Source organism: Pinus tabuliformis, chromosome 2_2, assembly GCF_031772625.1.
Source record: "Pinus tabuliformis cultivar Carrire ecotype Pingquan chromosome 2_2, CPIR1, whole genome shotgun sequence".
Taxonomy (NCBI): Eukaryota; Viridiplantae; Streptophyta; class Pinopsida; order Pinales; family Pinaceae; genus Pinus; species Pinus tabuliformis.
The window spans coordinates 1,011,068,551-1,011,083,571 of record NC_142300.1 but is presented as its reverse complement, the minus strand read 5'-3'; the positions used below and the strand labels follow the sequence as shown (position 1 = coordinate 1,011,083,571).

The following is a 15,021-nucleotide window of genomic DNA, read 5'->3' as shown; positions in this document are numbered from 1 at the left end:
TTCACATTCCTCTGCACATGACCATAAAGATGATTCTTCCTAAAAATTTTGCTTAGATTTGGACATACAATCCTTACCATCATCAAGTATGGATTTTCTTTCTTCACCTGTGCTCCACCTGCCCCCTCCCAATTTTAAATAAGCATCAGTTTCTCTTACTTGCTTCCCTTTGATTAAAAATCTATTCCCATACTTGAAATCCTTGTCTTGATCTTGGTTATTATGCTTCTCTACTTCTTCTAAGGTAAGAAATCAAGAAACCATTGCCTCTCAACCACCTCGAATAGATAAACCATTTTTCCTACACCCTCTTTCAAGCTCCACAAGAAGAATATTAAATAATTCTCGAGTTGTTTCTCCCTCTCCAATTGCCAGAGTAGCATCTTGATTTGGAACATATCCATCTATTATGTCTATAAGATTGGCTTTAGAACTATCAAGGTCAATTAACGGTGGGGAATCTCTAGATATTGAATGAAAATGAGGGACACCTGAATTTCCAGACCGAAGAAAGGTAGTTTTCAGTCCATTCACATAAGTATCTGAAAAGAGAAACCACTATGACCAAACCTAGAGAGCTTTCATCACTCTCTCCTACAAGAACAACAAAATATAAATGTGACAAAATTCACAGAGTGATCCACACGGTTATTACACTTATTATGATATTTATGTTTTTTACAAGTAAAAATTACCAGTTTCCTTGCTAATTGATGACCAATAATGTAATCTTCCATACACTTTTCCCACTGACAGGATAAATCAAATCTAAAACTGTCAAATAAATGGTAAATATAAGATACACTAGCATTAAGTTTCCTATCAAAACTCTCAAGCAGCTAAAAAATGTCTAGGAATTGCAAACACTACGATGGTACCAAGGCCACTATAAATGATCAAAATATAAAAACTTGAAATTTCTAACATGGTACTTCTCAAAAATGAGAATCTCAAAACCTAAGTTTTGTAAAGAACCATCTATTATTCCCTGCCTTGAACCTCTCCTCAAAGGATGATACCGCACCACAACCCTAGAAATGTTGATGTCACTAGAAGTAAACATAGAGCACTCACAGGTCACAGGTACACCCATGTCACAACGTCAATAACAACTGTAGTAAAAAGGGGAAAATAAAGGTTGTGGAGATTGGAGATTAGTTATTTTTATTTCATGTGAGTAAATTTTTTATTATTTATTTATAATCTTTTAGTTTATTAGTAATTTTTATATTAAAATGAAAGGTATTTTAGTTAGACTAATAAGATTAATTGCTATGAAGGATTTTTGTATGTTTCAATGGTAGTTATTAGAAAGTGGTAATAAAAGGTGAACACTTTAGTGATATTCATGTTGTATTCTTATAGATATGTTTAGTCATAATATTTTGTCAGATTGCAATCCTCTTTCTACATGAAAATCTACTCAGTTGAGTGATTTTTTTATTTGAACTCAATAACTAAGCAACAAGGTTGTAATTCTTGCGCCCTAGAATTCTCTACTCTAGATGACATTTTTGTGCACACTAGATAGATATTGTTATTTTTGTCTCTCTAATTAGTTAATGCTCGAGTGCATCCAATGGTTGTTGACATGTCATGCAATGGGAGTACTTGGTGATGGTGTTGTTCTAACTGTTAATGTCAAACATAATTTCTTTAATGTTGTGTTCACGCCTTTCTCGTCCAATCTCCCATTCCCCCTCACAAAATTATATGCTTCTCAGATATTCATAGCCTTTCTTTCCCCTTTTTACTACAGTTTTTATTGACGTTGTGACATGGGTGTACTCGCAACCTGTCAGTGCTCTATGTTTACTGCTAGTGACATCAATGTTTCCACGTTTGTGGTGCAGTATCATCCTTTGAGGAGAGGTTCAAGGCAGGGAAGAATATATTGTTCGATGAAGCATGTTCCCACACTTATCTCTTTGGCCCCCTTTCAAGGCATGTTCCTGATCCACTCTCTAGTACAATTACATGAGACTAATAATCAGAAATAGTGGGGCAGAAAGTTGTTCAAACCCAAAGAAATTTGATGAGATGTTGAGCCTTCAAAATATTTGGTGAAGTTTAACATTACTAAAAATCATTAGGTGTCAATGTCTCAAAAAGATTGAAATGACCTTTAATAAAGTATTAAAAAAAGTCAATCCCAATTAATGATATGGTGCTTACCCTAGTCCTTCTAGCAACGTAAGTTGCAGTTGAGGCTTTCTCATGCTCTGGACTCTTTGTACTTTTTGTGGTAAACGTGGTGGTATCCACCTAGATAACAAAATATACAGTCAATAATTGAAGATATGATGATTCAAAATCAATATATTTATATAAAATATTGTTTCTTTCATCCAAAGCTGTGATGCATCATTCAAGTAAAACTAAATATTGAGTTGATGTTCTACAACTAGTCTAGGTGACTCTAAATAGAATTATTGCAAGATGGTTTGATAATTGCAATCAAATTTTTTTGGAAGGTATTAGAAATCAGTTTTGAAGTCTCCACATTTTTGAAGTCTACACATCCCATCAAGGATTTTTAACACATTAAAGAAACCTGGAGCATAAAAGAGAAATATAACCTTTAATAATAAATTCAAAATCATATATATGGTCATTAATATTGAAGTATGATTCTCTATATAATTTTCATATGAAGGGTGACTTATCTTCATGCAAACATTGGTTGAAAATCAGGGGTGTTTACTAGTAATTTATGATAGTAAGCATATGTTTAGATTCACCCCTATGAGAGGATAAGGGGAATATTCCCATATTACCCTTCAAGAATTTTTCAATATTTATTTATAATTACAAAAAAAGGAGAAACCGATCAACACACAAAGAAATGTAGGATAGAGATATTCATGAAAGCATTAGTAAAAAAGGGTGTGTTTACTAATGACTATTATAATCAAATCATCCTTGCATATAGTATTATCTTTTCATGGCTTGATTCTAAAACAGTTAGGCTCACCTATCAAACTGTTACAAGCATTTTCATCTTTCAAATTCTCACCACTATATTTGTGTTTAATCTCATTTTTGCAGAGTATATCAGTATCTACACTGGTTAAATCTAAAAAAGTTCGTTGAAGAAGATACTAAAATTCCTAGAAGCTTTACATCCTTCAAAGCATTTAAATTGGAAAACATAAAAATGGAAGAAAGAGGCTAGAAATAAAATACACTCACTAATAGTGACACCTGCAATCATGGAAAAATTAAAATTAAGGTCCCTTAGTAGATTCCATGAAACTTGTCACTTAGTCATGTGATAATGACAACGTATTTCAGATAATTCACTTTCATGACCCCTACCTTCAGCAGAGCAAATACAAATAATATGGTAATAGTTATGTTCCACTACATAAACTCTTTGCTAGTTTGAATACTCCTTTAGAAGGCTAGCCACCTGAAGAACAAAACCCTTTGAAACATGGGGAGCTAATCACCATCATAAGTGTGCATATTTTGTGCATCTTGAAAACTCATCAGTAGCACCTCAAAAATGAGAGAACATATAACAATCAACACTTTCATATATAAGGTTCTAAGGCACATACATCATAATGAATTTATATTATATGAGAATGAAACATTGTTAGAAGTCACCTTCTATACTTTGAAACCACCTTAGTATGCTTATGGGACAACTCTGCATCAAACTGAATTTCAATAATGGAATTCTGCATTAATCATGTAGGCTGTAAAATATAACTTGAATCCAAAACCTCCAAGGAAAAGAAACATTTATTTAAACCTAAAAATGAAAGAAAACTACCTACTTGTATAGATATCACAACTCGAATAAAAATGCAGAGAGGACATATTAGCACCAGAAGACACTAAAATAAATGACTAGCTTATTTTTCTCCTTTTTTCCCTATCTCTATCCCTTTCCTTTTCCCTTTCTCTTTCTCTATCATGATCCCTATCTCTCTCTTCCCTTGCCCCTCTCCTTGTATTTTTCCCTATACCTATCATGATTTTCATGTTCTCTACTACCACTCCTCCCTCTCCCTCTTCTAGCATCAGAATCATGAAGCCTATATATATTACCATCTCTTTCACCATGAATAGAAACAATATCGGGATGTTGTTCCCCAAACCCTTCTCCATGTCCTCTCTTTCCCTATATTTACTTAATCTGTGTGAGTGACTTTTGTTATGGTTCCCATCACAAAGTAAAATAAGTAAGCCACAAAGATATTAATCATGTAGATACTAGTTGTTATAAATCTAACTTAAAATGAGCTGTAATTTCCAAGCACCAGAGACTTCATATGGAACCCACTTGATTCAAATGAAATCCAGTAGATATACAATTTCATGCATTACGTGCCATGCGAGACGAATGCTTGTGGTATCCAAAATCTAATCTACTGTCTTTATTAGTCACAAGATCTATTAACCCATATTCAACTTCTAATAACTTTATGTGGGAACAGAATTTTCATTCAATTTCTTTGGCATTCTTAGTGCCACGTTCTTCAAGAGATTCAAGATACTCCATGAGTGTTATGTCTAATTGATGTAGATTTTTCCTAATATTACACTTTTATAGTATCAAACCATATCGTATATATATAAAGGAACAAAATGAATTAGCATCCTAGAGGCAAGGAGAATCACTTGTGGCCTTCATCCATTCCACCGTCATTCAGAGTAGAAGAAATGTTGTCCATTGTGACTTCTTATTTGTCTTCTTTCCCAAAACCCCCAAATATGTCATCACTACTAGAAGAAGATTAATTCAAACCAAGTCCCTTAAGTTATTCCTTGTCCTCTATATTAGTTCCACCATCCTCACAAGTCCACTTTGAAGCCTGTAATATAGGATGTTTTTTCATAGAATTTCATGTTAAAGGTTTTAGATCTGGATGTGGGATTGATGAATTTGAGGTCCCCACCACACCAACATTTTTTGGTAAAGTTCCATTGCAAGAGTCATCCACTAATTCATGTTCCTCAGCCCGTGACGATAAAGATGATTCTTCCTTAACATTTTGCCTAGATCTTGACATATAGTCCTTATGATTATCAAGTATGGATTTTCTTTCTTCACTCGTGCTCCACCTTCCCCTTCCCAATTTTAAATAAGAATTAGTTTATCTTGAATGCTTCCCCACTATTGCAAAGTTATACCCATATCTGACATCCTCATCTTGATCTCATTTCTTATGATTCTCTGCTTCTTCTAAGCTATCAATCGGGAAACCATTACCTCCCTACCAGCACTAATAGATAAATCGTTTTTCCTACACCATCTTTCAAGCTCCACAAGAGGAATACTAAAAAAATCTTGAGCTTCTTCTCCCTCTCCAATCACCATAGTAGCACCTTGATTTGGACCAGATCCGTCTATTATGTCCGTAAGATTGGCTTCAGAACTATCAAGGTCCTTCAATGGTGGGGCATCTCCACATATTAAATGAAAAGGAGGGACACTTGAATTTGAATACCAAAGAAAGGTAGCTCTCATTCCATTCATGTAAGCATCTAAAAAGAGAAACCAGTCTGACCAAACCTAGAGACATTTCATCACTCTCCCTCAAAGATTTTGTAGTAATCTGACCAGTGATGTTTTAGTATAAGTCATTAAATCTTTCCATAATATCAAGTAATGCTTCTTCAAACCCTTTCCTATATGTAGAATCATTTTTCACAAGAGAATTACTATTGTGAAGAATATCAGAAAATAACATGAGCCTTGCAACTTTAGTTGGAATAGGCATCTCCTTTAGAGTCAAAGACTCTGTAAGTACCTCAATTACCTCGCTAACTTCATCATCATTGTCTAAAGAAAACCCCATTGATTCTCTTATCTCATTTATCTCAAAGGTTAGAGCACGAAACATGTCCTAAAATTCATCTCTTTGGCCCTCTGTTAAGGCACGTTCCTTATCCACTCTCATGTTCCTTCTAGTAGTGTAAGTTACACTTGATGCTTTCTCATGCTCATGCACGTGCTCAAATTTAATCACATGAGTGGGGGAACTTAGACGTATTCTAAATTGATAAATAGGATTTTTGTGGAAATATGTCTATAAGTGTTATTTCTTACAGCGAAATATGCATATTTTTTTCACAAGTGTGAAAAAAACCATGTTACAAAGATTTGAGGGAGGGATTGCTTAAAAAAGTCAAGTTTTAGCCTACCTTTAGGATGGGTCAGTTCCTATGGAATCATAAAGCACCTAAGTATTGATTGTATGTAGGCCAATGAAAATAAATGTATACCAAAGTGCAGCAATCAAAGCTACAGGTACAATGTTGATGTTTGGATTTGAAAATCCTCCAGACTATATAACTTTTGAAGTAATTTCTAGAAGGGACAAATTGTAGTCTTGTGGTTGTAGACCCAATATATTCTTTATTTTTCTTCATAAAATTATAAAACATGGAGAATCTGAATCTTAGTGCAATTTAAAGGTGCTTGATATTCATACATGCTTTGTTTTCATCATTACTATCCTCAACATGTTCTATTATTTAGAGTGAGATTTCATGAATTGGTAGGTGTGTTTTCCCACATTTTTATTTTTGTATCCCACATAATTGGAATCCTGCTACATTTGGCCTCCTCTACTTCCCTAGGCTATGTGTGTTAAAGAGGATACAAAACACTAATGATATGTTCTTTTACCATAAGTTCTCATTTTTTGGATGGATTCTCTGGAAATTTTACGCATGCAAATTATGTGGTAGGAAATAATGTTCCATTATTATTTTTTATCGTATCTTGTTTCTGAGTTAGCATGCTTCTATTATACTAGTTCATTATGCCTATGTCATGTAAAGATCGAGTTAAGTGGGTTTTACATTTGATTTCCGCTATATTCAACAACTTAATACATATGTTTTCTATGTAGGTTGGATGATGGGATGACACACTTTGATTTCCACTAGTGCTCTCTTTTTCATATGCTATCACAAGTGCACAAATATAAACTCACTTTTCTTTTTTCCTAGATAAGAAAATAATGACAGCTTTGTATTTTATAGTGACAAGGATAACTATATATTGAAGCTAGACCTTGAGCCCTTCAATTCATCATTTACTTACCCACATGACCATCTCGTATTGGTAATCTAGTTCAATTTTTGAACCGACAATTGTTTTCAATACTATTTCATGACAAATAAAGCACACAACCATTGTTGGATTTCCTTTGAGCACATAAAAACCACAGCCATGTAATTTTTCTTTCCTTGGTTAATATATTTCAAAATTGTGTTTGACAGTTAATTTAGTATTATTTTATGCACAATAAATGTCTATCAAATAGCAGAGAAGGATGACCTAGCTTTCTTGTAGATATATAATATAAATTGATTAAAAATTCACAGGGCGATTTCGATTCTCATCTTTCTATTTCACTTCTTTAGAGAAAACTATAGAGTCAAATACAAAATCAACTCAAATCAAAGTAAAATAGAGAATCCTAATTATGAAGTTGTTTCTCTCTCCATATCTTGTAATGACATTATTCTTCTGAATTATACTTGAATTTCACTGATAATAACCTAAATTTGTATATTGCTTTTAGCACCAAATTGACATCATGGTAAACATAAAAATATCTTGTTAAATATGGCCTAAAGATGATTCAAAGAATATTACAATTAGTTTAAGCACATGGCAGAGTAATTTATGAGGTGTGAAGTTTTATTAGAGGCATTGTTTGTTTGTTTTTCTTTGGTTAGAAAAGGGTTTTCTCTTGCTTTTATGTGGCTTTAAATTTATCATATGTAGCATGTTGAGAAATGGGAAAGAATAATGTGTGACATTTATCTTGCAGGAATTTATGTTGAATGAAAGGATATGGAGTTTAACCAAGCTACAATCCTTTAATGGCAGAGGGACATCTTAGAAAGCTACCTAAGAGTACACCATATACAGAGTTTGAACATAAGTAATATCTGGTTTTTTCCTTTCCATATATGTTCTTTTTTTATCAAAGATATCATAGCAAGATAAATCTTGATATTTTAGAAATTGTTAGGGGACCTCATTGAGGTCAATTTTTCTGATGTCCTACTTGATTGATACCTTCTCATGATAGGAAGGATTTAAATACGAATTAATATGTTCCTGAAATAAATTATATTCAAATTTTATAGATATAAAAGATAAAAACAAATGTCAATTCCTTCATTTGATTGTTACTTGATTTTGGTGTGGGAAGATTACATGAAATGTGATTGGAAAAAGGATGGGGAGATGTTGTAGTGGCTACAACCACACTCCAAAATTTTACCTTAGCTTGTTTTGGAGCCTCCCTACCAACCTTACACAACACTTTGTCTTTCTTCATTAAGTACTCAAGCTTTAGTGTTTTCCTTGCACAAAGGCAGTCTGTCGATCACGGTCAATCCATTCCCCTCACAGGTCGCTCACCCGGACTTGGTGTAGCTGCAGGCTGAGCATCTTCCCGTTGAAAATTGTGTATTTTGGGAGGGAAACCATCCTTCCCTCCAGGAATTGCGCAATCCTCTCTGACATCCTGCTGGGCTCTAAGATTGTGCAATCTTGCCAGCCAACCCTCCCATTAGGATTTGTGAAAATTTTCCCAGCAGCAAGTTGTTCAGCCCAAGATTTGCACAAATCTGGGTAGCAGTCATCTGCTCTGCCTAGAAATTGTGCAAATCTCCTAGGCAACCAGCCCATCTCCTAGCCAAAAATGCACGTTTTTCTCCTATAGTCGAGCAGTCTCTCGCATGTGCATCTGAGTTGACCGGTTCCCTCCGGGACTGAGAAAAACAGACTTGCATGCATGAGTTGATTCTCCCAAGGTAGCATGCAAAGGCATCCCTTGTTTCAGGGATCTATGGTTAGTAGTTGGAGGTTACATGCAAGAAGTAATTTCGAAACCTCCCACCAATTGTCGCTTCCCCTAGATTCATGGCATCCGTGTCACAAACTCGATGTTATCAAAACTCATCAATGGATGTTGCAAAGCTCATTCCTCACATCAACCTTGCAGATTTGACATCCCACATCACATCTAGGAGCAATCGACACATTCATCTCAACAGTTTTGGGATAAGCCCGCTTCCCATGCCTTATGTTGCATTTCTGTCACTTTTTGTGTTTTCACTAGTGGGAACATTGTTTGCTTCATTTGTTTAAACAATTGTTGTCATTTACATATATACTAGCTTTTCCTAGCCCTGTTTCAGTTTTCGTTGCTATCCCACTATTGTTGCATGCATGAAACTGTTTTGTATGGACGTTCGCCCAAATGGTGAACTGCCTCACCCACATGCATGTTGATTTGTTTGCTAAAACTTTAATTCATGTTTTGCATGCATTGTCAATCAATTCTGCTATCACTTAGTATCGCCATGCATTTATTGTCTTAGTTGCTTTCAGTTGCCCGTCGGCAAGTTTGACCAACCTTGGCCTAAACTTTGCCTTCACCAAGGCTGCATTGCATAATCTGGCAAAGGAAGGCTCCCCTTCTTCTCCATATTTGCACATTCCTGCATAGAATTAGCCTCCAGGACTGTTTTGCGCATTTCTGGAGGATAGTGGCTGCTTGGCCCAAGAAATTGTGCAAATCTGTCCCTAGGCCAACAATCCTTCCCAACTAGAATTGCACATTGCACAATCCCAATAGTTAGCAGCTAGACTGGACTATGCATTACACATTTCTAGCAGTTAGACAGTCTCCCAACAGCCCAGATTGTGCCTTGTGTAGTCTTGGCAGTCAGTCCCTCGACCTCCCAGTCGAAATTGCGCAACCTTCGTGATCATGCACCTAGGGATGTTGCAAGTTAGTTCTCATTTTCATTTTGGTTTTTGACTGACAGATTGCTTGCCATGGGTGTTGTCATGTCTCCAGGTATCCCAGGTGTTCATTTTCCTCTCAGGAGTATAGGTACAATGGTTTCTAGGAGAGTAAAGATGAAGACACCATTCAGAGCACACTTGGGGATGTAGTCGATCAAGTGTCCATGGACTTTCGTACCCACGAAGACATAAAGTTGTTCGTAGAAAAGGACATCAAGATATGACAGCAGCAACATCATAGTGAGAAGCATCATGAACAACAGTTGAAGATAGCATACCAAATGAAACGAATACAAGAGGAAGGTTGTTGACAACACGGAGGCAGAACAAGGTTGCAAGATCAAGCAGGTCCATTGATGATGAAAGCAACTTTGGAGACTCCGGCTATGAAGTGACGGCGCGACATGAAGATCATGCGAAGGCAGAATATGGAACAAAGAAGGAGTTGCATGTACTGAAGTAGAAACTTAGGAAGAACATGAAGCTGCAAAAACAGAAGAATGAGTTGCAAAAGGAACCAGAACAGCAGTGGGTACAATGTGCACTCACGAATGAAATTGTGCCTGTACGAGTTATTGATCGATCCTTTTAGTTGACACGGAGCAGACATGGTGATTAGTGTTGTTGATTACATGTAACGGATTCAGCAGCATGCATGTCATTCTGTGCATGCATGCAATCCAACCCATTCAACACACTCACCAAGGCGATGATAAGAAGCAATTTCAATTGGAGCTAAACATGTACTTTAGAAATTTGATGTGCATGACCACCAACGCACACTTGAAGATCAGCACGGATACTAGGCATCAATGTGTTTGCAGTTCAGCCACACCAAGAAGACCATGCACATGTTAGCAGACGAGTTGGATGAAGGGGTCGAACCAGTGCACTAGTTGCAACGAAGGTAGAGTTCACTTCAGCAAGATGTCACCATGAGGTGCATGTACACCATCACGGATGACTAAGCTTGGCATCAGCTCACCACCTTCACCATCACAAGTATGTCAAAGATTTGGTCTCATCATAGCAAACCAAGTGTCAGTGATGTCTTTCAAGGCTTTCTTTAGCCATGTTGTCTCACGTGAGTACATGTGCATTGTAATGTTGAGTCATGTCAAGTGTAAGTTAAGTGTCAATGGTTGGATGTAACAGTCATGGAGTAGGTGAAGAGTCATGAGGGTAGTTGAACCGTCACAAAGGGGAATGTCAAGGGTCACCCCACCCTTTGTTATAAATAGTCCCTCATAACTCATTACATAGGCTTTTGGTCCACCAAGCTTCTACTAAGACTATCTTGAAGAAGGCATGGATAGTATTGTAATGTGCCTTGGCTTTTCCACTGCACTAATCTAGTACATCTCTTTCGAGGAGCAGGTGGATGTGGCTATAATGTTCCACTGTTTGGGCTAGCAGGTTTACATGGATGTATTGTATGATTGTGACTTGCACTTCTTTATATAATAAGGGCCATCACATTTTCATGCATATGTTGTTATTGTAGTTGGACTGCTCTGGTTGCTTTAAATATATGTGTTGTTTAACTTATGTACTTGTGTATGAACTGATTCACATGAAATTATATGAACCTTGTTGTTAATGTGTTGCATATGTTGTTAATGATGTCACTGTCTGTGTCGACTACTCTGCCAGACATCAAACGAACCTTTCACTTGAACCTTGCTATGACAATCGTCACACTTGTTTTGAACTGATCCGTGAGTGTTGTCACGTTATCTTACCTTGTATGATGTGACAGCCACATCTGAGTGGATTTCTTCGCCGGAAGCTATGCATGTCCTTTGTTTTGTGTATTCCTAGCCGAGTTGGGATAGATCCCTTTCAACCTGGAACTCACCTTCACCTCATTCCCCTTTCGAAGTGTTGGAACCTCTCATACACCTTCCTTGACTCACTGCATCAGTCACACCCTTGCTGCTGACAGAGTTATTCTACTTGCCTCTGTGCGACACCATGTTCAAGGAATTACATTACGACCCACTGTTGGGACTCCTACACCAAACGATTTGAGGTCTAATTTGGACTTCTTACCGAGGAGATCCCCTTGACATGTTGGCGGGTCCAGCACTGTCAACAGGAGATAATGTAGATCACATCTTGGATATGATTCATATGTTGTTGGGGATCCCTTAGGGACTTGAGTTGTCAACTTTGGAAATGTTTCTATTAGGTATTCCTATGTTTTTTGATGTTGTTATTCTTTCACATCATGGTTATTTTTGGAAAGAAAATGTTTTAGGAATGCCTGATAAGACATCAATGGATAGGTAAACAATTTTTTTTATAATTGCAATGTCCATTCCATGATATCCTATCTTTATTGTTTGATTGTATTTTGAATGTTTATTTTGATTTTTCTTTGTATTTTAACTATGAAATTGAAAATACTTGGTAACATGTCTGTTTAAACAACAATCAAAGCTTTATGGTGAAATTAGTATTACACAATATTGATTGAAATCCTTTTAATTGTTTTGTGTTGAAACATTTTCATGACTATTAGAAAAGTTTACTTTCATGTTGTTATTTGAGCACATGTTATTTATATAGTTGACCAAGCTTGTGCATTAGAGAAAAAAATGTTGTTGCGAATAAAACGAAAGGGATTAGACATCACACCTCGGATTATTTGTTTTCACAAGTTATTTATAGCTTGAGCTCTTTAGCATGTAACTTAGTTGGCATGATTGTGCCTAAGATTACCCAGAAGGTTGAATACTAAGTTACAAAGGTGTTATTTTCTACGGTGATGTTTATTTTTGTATACAAGTCATCTAGCCACATAGTGGCCATTATCGCTCAACTGAAGAAAACTTGTTTGAGTTTCTTGTTTTTATGGGGAAGAATGGCATTAAAATTGTTGATGTTGAGATATATGTCATATAAATCCTTTATAAACTGCTTTAGTTTATATTCTAGTGTTCATCGTCTTTCATTTCTTACACTTTGCATTGTATCTTCTTTTGTTTTCTGAAAAGGAACTTAGTATTGATGGCAAGCAGCAGGATTTGAAGCAAGAGGAGAACATTAACACTGGAGCGACAAATGTAAAAAGAGAGAGAAGAGAAATGGTCTAGTGATACCCTTAAATCCAATATCTCGCATAAGACACACACATAGAGACTAATGTTCAAGTTTTTAAAGTTGGTGAATTCACCTGCAATGGCTTCACAACACAATGATAATGTTTTGTAGTGATGAAACAAAATTTCATGTGTAAATTGTAGTCCATCCAATGTTAAGTTGGAAACTCATATTGTAATACTTGACAATTCATATAATATAATTTATGTGGTTGAAATTATTTATAGTTGCAATTGATATTGTTTAGTATTTTGATTACCATATCTAACTTTTCATTTTCATATAAGATGAACGAGTGCACATTGTATGACATTTTTTTTAATTTAGTTGCAAAATCATACTAATTAATTTATGTTGATTAATAATGAACACATGATGTGGCAAAAGGGTTGGCGGACTGAGGCGGCTCTGATGAAACTGGAGATCCCCTGCGCGCGGCTCTGAACCCTGACCGCTCCTGCGCCCCTGCGCCTGGCAGCGTCGCTGCTAGGCCCGCACCCTCCCTCTGCTGACTCCCCCTCCTTCGTTCCTGGGCCTCCTGCCCTCCCCGAGCACCGGGGCCTTCCCCGGTTAGCGTTTTAAGATCTCCCCCAATGCCTGAAATGGATCCCCCATCTCAGGACCCTGAAGACCTTGAAAAATCTTTCGTCTCTCTCATTCCTGAGAACGCTGCGGGAAAAATCCGCCCTACAGCCTCCAAGTTCATCAAGAAGCTAGATGAAATTCCGGAAGTATCGCTACCTCCTTCCCTCCCGAGAAGAGCAGCAGTCTCCTTAGCAGAAAGAGGTCTGGTCGGCCAGTTCATGGGACTGTGGCCCTCCCCTCGATCAGTTGAGAGATGGGTGGAGAGAAACTGGAACTCGATTGTGCAAGGGAAAATAGCAATCAGGTTCTGTGGCAGAGGATTTTACACCTTTCTTTTTGAATCAATGGAGGACAGGAACCTCATCTTCAGGAACGGCCCTTATTTCATGGACTCCCGCGGACTTTACCTAAACAGATGAACTCCAGACTTCGACCCAGAAATGGATGTTCCCAATGCTGTCCCCGTCTGGGTTCGCCTGCCCCATTTGCCACTTCATTGTTGGGGGGATGAGTCAGTCAAAGCCATAGGGAACGCAGTTGGTAAATATATTGACAGATCTGAACCGAAGGAGAACATGCATGCATGCGCGCGAATCTGTGTTGAAGTAGATCTGGGGAGAGGACTGCCGGAAGCAATTAAACTCAAAGTCGATTAGTGGACGCACATCCAGCAAGTGGACTACGAGCAGCTACCCTTCAAGTGCAAGGTATGTCACGAATATGGGCACTTCGCCAATAGATGTAGCAAATATAAAACAAATGTATCTGAAGGCAATGTTGAAACCCTCAAGAAAGCTTGGGAGCACGTCAAAAAGAAAAAATCAAACCCCCCTCCAGGCCCAACCCCAAAGGCTCCCCTTGAAAAACCCCCCTCCCCTCTCACCCTTCTGGCTCTGCCGCTTCCTTCCCCTCCTCCTCCAACCCCTTTGAAACCTTGTCCGCAGAGGACCCCCCATCCCCTCCCCCTTCTCCTTGAGGTCCCATTGTAACACCCTCCCCTATCTCCCCCCCCCAGCCCTCACCTCCTCCAACAGTGGAGAGAATCTTAACCAGGAATAAAACAAAGGAAAACAACCTCTCCACCGACCCCCCCAGAAAAGTTGGAAGGAAGTCTAACAAAGAGATTAGGGATGAAAACACTGCAAAAGAAATGGCTACCGGAATGCAACAACCAATGGACACATTTCTTGATAAACCCAAAGGAAGCGGAGAAAAAATGAAAGAGAAAAGTGGGGAAAATAACAAACAAGGTAAATGATGATTTTGGTCTCCTGGAATTGTAGGGGGATGGGCTCCTCCCTAAAAGCAAATGCAGTCCGAGACCTCCTCAAATCTGAACACCCAGACCTTCTCCTCCTCCAGGAGACCAAAATCCCGGAACAAGAATTTCAAAACCACATAAAAAAAGCAGAAGCTATGCAGGTATAGCAATAAGTGCAGCTGGCGCCTCAGGAGGCATAGGGACAATATGGGACAAAAGCAAATGGGAACTTAAAGATCAAAAGTCTTACAGATGGTGGGTAAGAACAGACATG

At 37.6% G+C, this 15,021-nt stretch overlaps 1 pseudogene; it reads right to left on the bottom strand.

Annotated features, from left to right (window-relative positions):
• Positions 1–5,108: 5,108 nt before the first annotated feature.
• On the bottom strand, positions 5,109–14,470 carry LOC149196797 (protein RRC1 pseudogene; annotated as a pseudogene).
• Positions 14,471–15,021: the final 551 nt, after the last annotated feature.